Raw genomic sequence first — 8,412 nt, forward strand, 5'->3', positions numbered from 1 at the left:
GGGGCGGTCGGAGGAGGAGGAGGGAGGAGGGGTGTCCGGTGAAGGAGGGAGGAGGGGACGAACGAAGAAGTAGGAAGAAGGGGAGGAGGGAGGAGGAGGTCTACCTCAGTGGAGGAGGAACGGCGGCTGCGGGCGACGGCGGTCGTCGGGGAACGGCGGCGGCGGACGACGGGGGCGCGGGGGAGAGAGTAAGTGAGAGGGAGAGTGAGGGGGTCGGTCGCGCGGGGGCGATAATAGGGTTAGTAGTAGCGCGTGTCGAAGAAAAGCGCTACTACTACGGAGCATAGCAGTAGCGCGGTATCTGTATACGCGCTACTACTAAGTGGGGCTAGCCTTTATGCCCCAGTTCAAACTTAGCAGCAGCGCATTTCGCTAAAACGCGCTGCTGCTAAAAGGATAGCAATAGCGCATCTTAGTGATACACGCTACTACTAAGTAGCAGCAACGCCTCATTTTACCCAGCGTTATTGTTAAGATTCTGTGTATAAGCTTTTCTCTAGTAGTGATATATAACGGTGATAGAGGACCGTATAGATAAAAACAACAAAATGACAAACTTTTACAACTGGTTTATTGATAAATATATTGTCTGTTGACAAACATCGACCATTGATTGCGAGTGACTATTAAGAGCCCACGATTTCCATCCATGATAGTGGCGGAGCCAGGAATCAAACATGAGGGAAACCAACTGAGTCAAACCTTTGATAGCAGGGGTCAAATCGAAGAAATGCATTTGGTGGCCGCGCTACAGGCAGGCCGCTATCCCTGCCGTCTGGTCAGCATTGGGATTTCCGCTGTCAGTGTATACCGCCTGTATTTCATTTATTTTCAGCTTGTATTCAACCAGCTCTGGCCCACCCACATGCAAAAGCACCTAGGGCTCTTACACTCAACTGACATGTACGCACAGCGTTGGGCTTTTTAGTACTGATGCCCCATGCGCGTGCAGACTTGTACGACCCGTGCATGCACGTCGTGGTCGATTGGTGGCCAGAGGAGAGCGCCCGTGTAGAACCAGAGAGGCCCCTGACATCTAGACTCAGACGTGCCCCTGACATGTACGCACTGTTGTGCGAGCTGTAGACCTGTGCGTGCATGTCGTGGAGGATCGTTGGCCAGCGGAGACCGCTAGCTGGTCAAGGGCGGACGTGGAGCACTCGCGACCAGTGAACACGCATGTTCGTTCACCATTAGCTCTCCACGAACTAAGCAAGTTTATTTTGTGTGATGTTAATTTGTCTGTCCGTTTTGACTAGCAAATGCAGCACGGTTACCCTGCCGTTTGTGTTTAAAAGCCAGTACAACTAAACTTGGACTTGAGTTTTATCTGTTTTACACGCTAGAAATTTGGAACAGCTTAGCCACATGTGCGTCCTAATGGTGAATGCAATAGATCCAGCAATATTAGTCTTGACTAATTACGCCATGTTCATCTATAATGGCCGATTTGCATTAGCGCTTCACGTATGCGACTTCACTTTGGTGGCAGCCAGGTAGGTCCCACCACATGCAAACGAATCTAGACTTCCACCACTTGGTCTCACATGTACTCACACCGCGTCGAGCTGTACGCAGACCTGTACGTGACCGGATTCCGTGGCTGGCCACAAGTTCGACTAGAGGAATCGTGGAGCAATGCCGGCCAGCTGACTGTTAGGATTTGTTCTTCATTAGCCACCCTTGATTAAGCACATCCAGATTAATTCATTTTTTGCGGCTGCACAAATAAAACTCCTCAAGTTCTGCCCGTTAGGGTGAAAACTTCTATGTTTAATCTGGAAATCGATTTTATCTATTTGACATCCTACACTCGTTAGTCTACAAGAAGTTTGAATGTGCACGTGGATGAACCATGACCTGTAGGCTCGAGTTTGATAAATTAATGCCAATGCTGTTAACTTATTTTAACCTGTATAAACAGCCATGCATTAACATATTTACAAGGTTTCATGAACACGTGTACATAACTGACCAGTATGCCTGGCACAAGTTCTTTGCTCCACTCGCGCGCCGACTGTGCCATGAGTACTGGCAAATAAAATTAACCGCTCTCCCGATTACAATATTGTATTACAGAGTAAACAGGACAAGGGCTTACACATCAGAGTGTATGTAATGATAGCAAAATAGTTAACTGGTACTCCCTCTGTAAAGAAATATAAGAGCATTTAGCTCACTACTTTCGTGATCTATATACGCTCTTATATTTTTATAACAGAGGGAGTAGTGTTTACTAACAAATATCTAATGTTAGTTGAAACTCAGTATTAACTTCCACAGATGACTATGCATATTGCTTATCCATTTCCATAACCTGTTTGTGATTACCAATCGCTGGCACAACATTTTTCAATCGAAAGCATAGTCACACTTTTGTGCCATGAAATTTTTTGGACCCTTGGTCACCTCCTAACTCCAACACACCATCACCATATGCAGAATATATCACATGTATTTGATTTTGCACAGATTAACATGCAGACCACAACTGAATCGAACTCGAAAATGACTGAAATATCAACTGCCTTACATTGACAGCTAAGTCATCTTTTTAATTACCCACTCAAGCCCTCTTTACCAACCAGCTTGCAGTTAGCTTGCGAGCACTTTTTCGGTCAGGCCTCCCTCTCCAAATTCTCTATATATGCTTTTCCCATTCTCACCCTGATGAGACAACACAAACCATTATCTCTAGAATTAAATTGAAAATCGGCACATTTTGACAAAATAACTTAAGATAACACACAACATGTGCTGATTTTTACTAATACACACATCATGTTCTACGTACAGAACTAGGAACAATGCATAATTGGAATACCCATCACCCACCTTAGCAATTTGATATGGTTCACAAACGGTAAAATTACATTACAGTATTTACAAACATGCGCCCTAGTGAGTCAAATGGATCGCTGACAGTGAACTTATCAGATGCGTATCTATATGATGGCAGATTTCAGTCCAAAACTATTGATACATTTCACAATTTACCAGGAAGAAACTTTCAGCAGCTCGTGCAAAAACCAAGATTTCTGTTTGGTAAACAGCAGCACGTTGCAAGACACGAGCGGTTGATCTGAATAGTTTTCTTGACCATCCATTGGTAGCTTCAGAGCACACATCAAATCAGCAGCCTTGGTGACGCCGAGCTCGGCAACATGGCACATGTGTCCAAAGCACATGACAACCAAAAATGCAATCAGTTATACGAGTAAATTGCAAAAACCCACCACAATTGGGGACCCTAATTCACAAAACCGCCACCATTCGATTTTTTTTAAAAAAACCACCAAGATTGTGCTGATACTTTTCAAAAAACGCTGATAGCTCGATTAAAACCATTTAATTGAAAACCTGACAAGTGGGCCCCAATGACAGGTCCACGTGGTGGAGGAGAGACGGCGCAACTGGTCAACCCCGTCTCCTCGCGACTTTTGTCGACGCGCTCTCGCGGCTCCGTACACGCACGGGGGCTCGCGGCTCCGGCCAGGCAGGCCGCCGGCTGACGAGCCTCCCAGTACCGCCGGCTTCTGCTCCACACAGCACCACGCTCGGCCGCCTGCCATGGCTCCCGGCCACAAGCCAAACACGGATCGAGGACAGGCCTAGGAGGTCTTGTGCCGGCCTCTGGGTGGCGAAGCGGCCGTCGCCGGATTGCACGGGGGCGTCGGGAGTAGACCACGGTGGGTGGCGCCGGACTGCAGGTGGTCGTCGGGAGAAGAACATGAAGGGGATTCGCCGCTTGCTACTGGACTACACAGGCGGCAGGGGAGCACGAACTGCTTGAGTTTGTCGGCCATGGCGGCGGCCGTGCTCGGAGCTCGCGGGGGATGGCGCTACAGCGTGAAATAGAGCAGGGGAGATGGAGGGAAATCGATAGGAGCTCACTTCGATGCAGCAGCGAAGCTCAGTGGGCTCGGGGCAGGCTTGGAGGCGGCGAATCGAAGGCGAGGAGCGGCCGGTGCAAGCGGCGGAGAAAGGCTCGATTCGGACATCTCCGGGCGTCCTTGCTCGAACCCGTTGGCGATAGATACCAGCGCGAAAAGGCGGAGCTAAGGGACATAGTCTGGCAGCGGTTCTTCGGCGGCGGCTACGCCGGCTATGATCGGCGGCGAGGCAATGCTCTCGGGCAGCCCAGAGGAGACCCGCGGCAGCGCGCATGACGCGGCTTAGACCAGGCGACAAGGTAGAAGGGAAGATGGAGAAGAAATAAGGGCGGGGTGGCGATGGCTTGGCTTGCCGGCGGCGACCTGCGGTCCGGCGTGGGATCCATCCGGATTGGGGCGGCGGCAGCTGTGCACACTGCGTGCACAATGGATCGAGAGCAGGAGGACACAGAGATGTGTTTTTTTATTATATGTGAGATATCACACTGACATGCGGGTCCCATGTCTATTTTGACGGTCGGTCAAACGTCGTTAGTTTTGTTTGCCACATCATCACTTATGGTGGGACCTGTATGTCAGTTTTAGCGTTAGCAAGTGCTCATATGTACGATCAGTGTTTTTTAAAAATTGTCAGCACAATGTTGGTGGTTTTTTGAAAAAAACCGAATGATGGTGGTTTTTTGAATTAATGTCCCCAATTGTGATGGTTTTTTGTAATTTACTCCAGTTATACCAATAACATTTAAAAAGAAACAAAACCGTGGTTGCACTAACCGATTTAACGACCATCATATGCAATGCAAATACACATGCACCATGAGCTTCCATACATATCCTAACATTCAGATCTCGCACATCTAATTTACAAAATGTTTTTTGGCTCATAAACACGGAGAACTACCAAATTCGAACTTTTATGCTGACAGATTTCAGCAGAATATTTGCCATGAAAACTAGCCGGAGTTGGGCACTGCTGCATCGGCGGCGCATCAAATCTGGCCATGCGCGATGCTCATCGAAGCCCGCCACTCCACCAAAGGCACCACAGCGATGGGTTGCGTCGAATCAACCAGCGGCCTAGAGAAAGTGGATTGGTCAGAGAAACGGAATGGAACTCGACAAACCAGATGCAGAGCTACACACGCCCGAACAAGAAAACCTACCCGTAGAGCTTGACGCCACCGGGAGACATGGCGCCGGAGAGGAGATGTGCAGCCGCCGAGCTTTTTCTTTGAGCCGAAGAGGAGATTTGCAGCCGCCAAGCTTGGGGATAGGGGAGAGAGAAAGGAACCACTCCATGCCGATGGACCGCCAAAGATGTTGTACAAATCAACCCATCTAAGTCGAGAAGTACCCAAATCCGCGACCGGGACTAAGAATCCCATGCCCTAAGAAGAAAGAAGGGGCACGAATATACATACCCGTTGCAGTCGACACCATTGATAGACATCTCGCCGGATGGCACCGGCGCCGCCGTGCGCGTAGGGAAGAGAAAAGGGGATCGAGAGGAAGAGCTGTCCCGTGGCTATGGCTTTTTACACGAGGGTTAGGATATCGCCAGGGGGTAAGGGGCCAGCATTAGATTCTCTCTCGTGTGCTGATTCGAACGAACGCCATGGGCGAGGGGATTTGGTCCATGCCACAGCGGCGACATAAGCAGACGAACAGAAGGACGATGATGTGCCAAACATATACGCCTATGCTGAGAATAGGTGGTATCCGGACCGTATTTGCGGGAGTAGGCCTGCCACAGGCCTGCCAGCCGTCTGACGGTTTCCATATCCCAAAGCCCATCTAGACGACTGAGATAACGGCCTGCCTGTAGCGCGCCCACCAAAAGCCCTCACTCGGGTCAAATCACACTACTACGTGTGTTTTCCTTAAATGATTGTTTCCGTAAAAAACTGGTTACATTATTCTTGTTTCTTATTTCCATGTTTCATAACATGATGCATTTTGCTTCATCCTTGCCGATGAATTGTAGGATTGCCACTTGAGATTGCATTCTTCCTTGCACTCATCCCATAGCAGCTAACACGGCTTGTTCGGCACGTCTGGCAACAGAAATATACAACATGAGGATGTTTGTCACTCATGTATGGGGTGCAAGATTTCGTGGAAATCTAGCTTGAGCCCGTCATAGTAGCACGGTTACTGATGTCTTCATGATCATCCAGATCGCTCCTTCTCTCCTCAAGGACGGCGTATTGGTACTGCATGTCATAGTCTGTTGTTATTGTTACTGGACGGCGGGTCCTGTTAGCAATCTTAAATCTCCATATTGATATATGCAACCATTAGAGTATCTACAGTCAGGATTTGCCAAATCCTGCCCCACAAACGCCTGGCGCTCGGGCGCGTCAGTGGGCACCCCTCAAATTATGTAATCCAAATTCGGACAGCTCAATTATCATATCTCAAATCCGTACAAACTCATGCAACTACGTCGATGCACACACATCGCCCGGCTACTCCACCTCTACTAACTAAACATGCTATCGGACTATCAAAATTTGGCATATTTGACTATGGTGGAGTTCATCCATGGCGGCCCTTGCCCTTCCCGGCATCCTTGCCGTCCTTCTGGAGAAGTACCGGTCAAAGATGCAGTACGGATCGATCCGGATCTGCTTGTCACCGGAGTTGTCCTTGCCGTCAATGTCTGCCTTCTCCTCCTTCGGCAGAAGTACGTCTATGGCACGGATCCACCCGAGCGCGTCGACGGGCACTGGCCTGGCACCCCTCAAATAATGTAATCCACATCCGGACACCCCAATTATCATATCTCAAATCCATACAAACTCATGCAACTACGTTGATGGACACACATCGCCCGGCTACTACATCACTACTAACTAAACATGCCATGGGACTACCAAAATTTGGCATATTTGGCTATTGTAGAGTTCGTCCACGGCTGCCCTTGCCCTTCTCGGTGCCCTTGCCGTCCTTCTCGCAGAAGTATCGGTCGAAGGCGTAGTACGGATCGGCCCAGATCTGCTCGTCGCAGGACTTGTCCTTGCCGTCATTGTCTGCCTCCTCCTTCGATGGTAGTCTGTCCATGGCATGGACGCACCCAGGCGCATCTGCAGGCACTGGCCAGGCATCCCTCAAATAAAGTAATCCACATCTGGACACCTCAATTATCATATCTCAAATCCGTACTAACTCATGCAACTACGTCGATGTACACACATCACCCGGCTACTCCATCACTACTAACTAAACATGCTATTGGACTATCAAAATTTGGCATATTTGCCTTTGGTGGAGTTCATCCATGGCGACCCTTGCCCTTCCCGGCATCCTTGTCGTCCTTCTGGAGAAGTACCGGTCAAAGACGCAGTACGGATCGATCTGGATCTGCTCGTCACCGGAGTTGTCCTTGCCGTCAATGTCCGCCTTCTCCTCCTTCGGCGGAAGTACGTCTATGGCACGGACGCGCCCGGGCGCGTCGGCTGGCACTGGCCAGGCACCCCTCAAATAATGTAATCAATATCCGGACACCCCAATTATCATATCTCAAATCTATACAAACTCATGCAACTACTTTGATGCACACACATCGCCCGGCTACTACATCACCACTAACTAAACATGCCGTAGGACTATCAAAATTTGGCATATTTGGCTATTATAGAGTTCGTCCACGGCTGCCCTTGCCCTTCTCGGTGACCTTGTTGTCCTTCTCGTGGAAGTACCGGTCGAAGGCGTAGTACGGATCGATCCAGATCTTCTCGTGGCAGGACTTGTCCTTGCTGTCATTGTCTGCCTTCTCCTCCTTCGATGGCAGTCCGTCCAAGGCATGGACGCACCCAGGCGCATCTGCAGGCACTCGCCGGGCATCCCTCAAATAAATTAATCCACATCTGGACACCTCAATTATCATATCTCAAATCCATACAAACTCATGCAACTACGTCGATGCACACACATCGCCCGTCTAATCCATCACTACTAACTATACATGCCATCGGACTACCAAATTTTGGCATATCTGGCCATGCTGGAGTTCATCCAGGGCTGCCCTTGCCATTGCCGACGCCCTTGTTGTCCTTCTCGCGGAAGTACCGGTCGAAGGCGTAGTACGGATCGATCCAGATCTCTCGTCGCGGGACTTGTCCTTGCCGTCATTGTCTGCCTTCTCCTCCTTCGATGGCAGTCCGTCCATGGCATGGATGCACCCAGGCGCATCTACAGGCACTGGCCGGGCATCCCTCAAATAAAGTAATCCACATCTGGACACCTCAATTATCATATCTCAAATCCATACAAACTCATGCAACTACGTCGATGCACACACATCGCCCGGCTACTCCATCTGTACTAACTATACATGCCATCGGACTACCAAATTTTGGCATATCTGGCCATGCTGGAGTTCATCCATGGCTGCCCTTGCCATTCCCGACGCCCTTGTCGTGCTTCTCACAGAAGTACGGGTCGGAGATGTAATATGGATCAAGCCGGATCTGCTCATTAACCGAGTTGTCCTCACCTTCACTGTCCGCCTTCTACT

The sequence above is a fragment of the Triticum aestivum genome, chromosome 7B (genome assembly GCF_018294505.1).
Source record: "Triticum aestivum cultivar Chinese Spring chromosome 7B, IWGSC CS RefSeq v2.1, whole genome shotgun sequence".
Lineage (NCBI taxonomy): Eukaryota > Viridiplantae > Streptophyta > Magnoliopsida > Poales > Poaceae > Triticum > Triticum aestivum.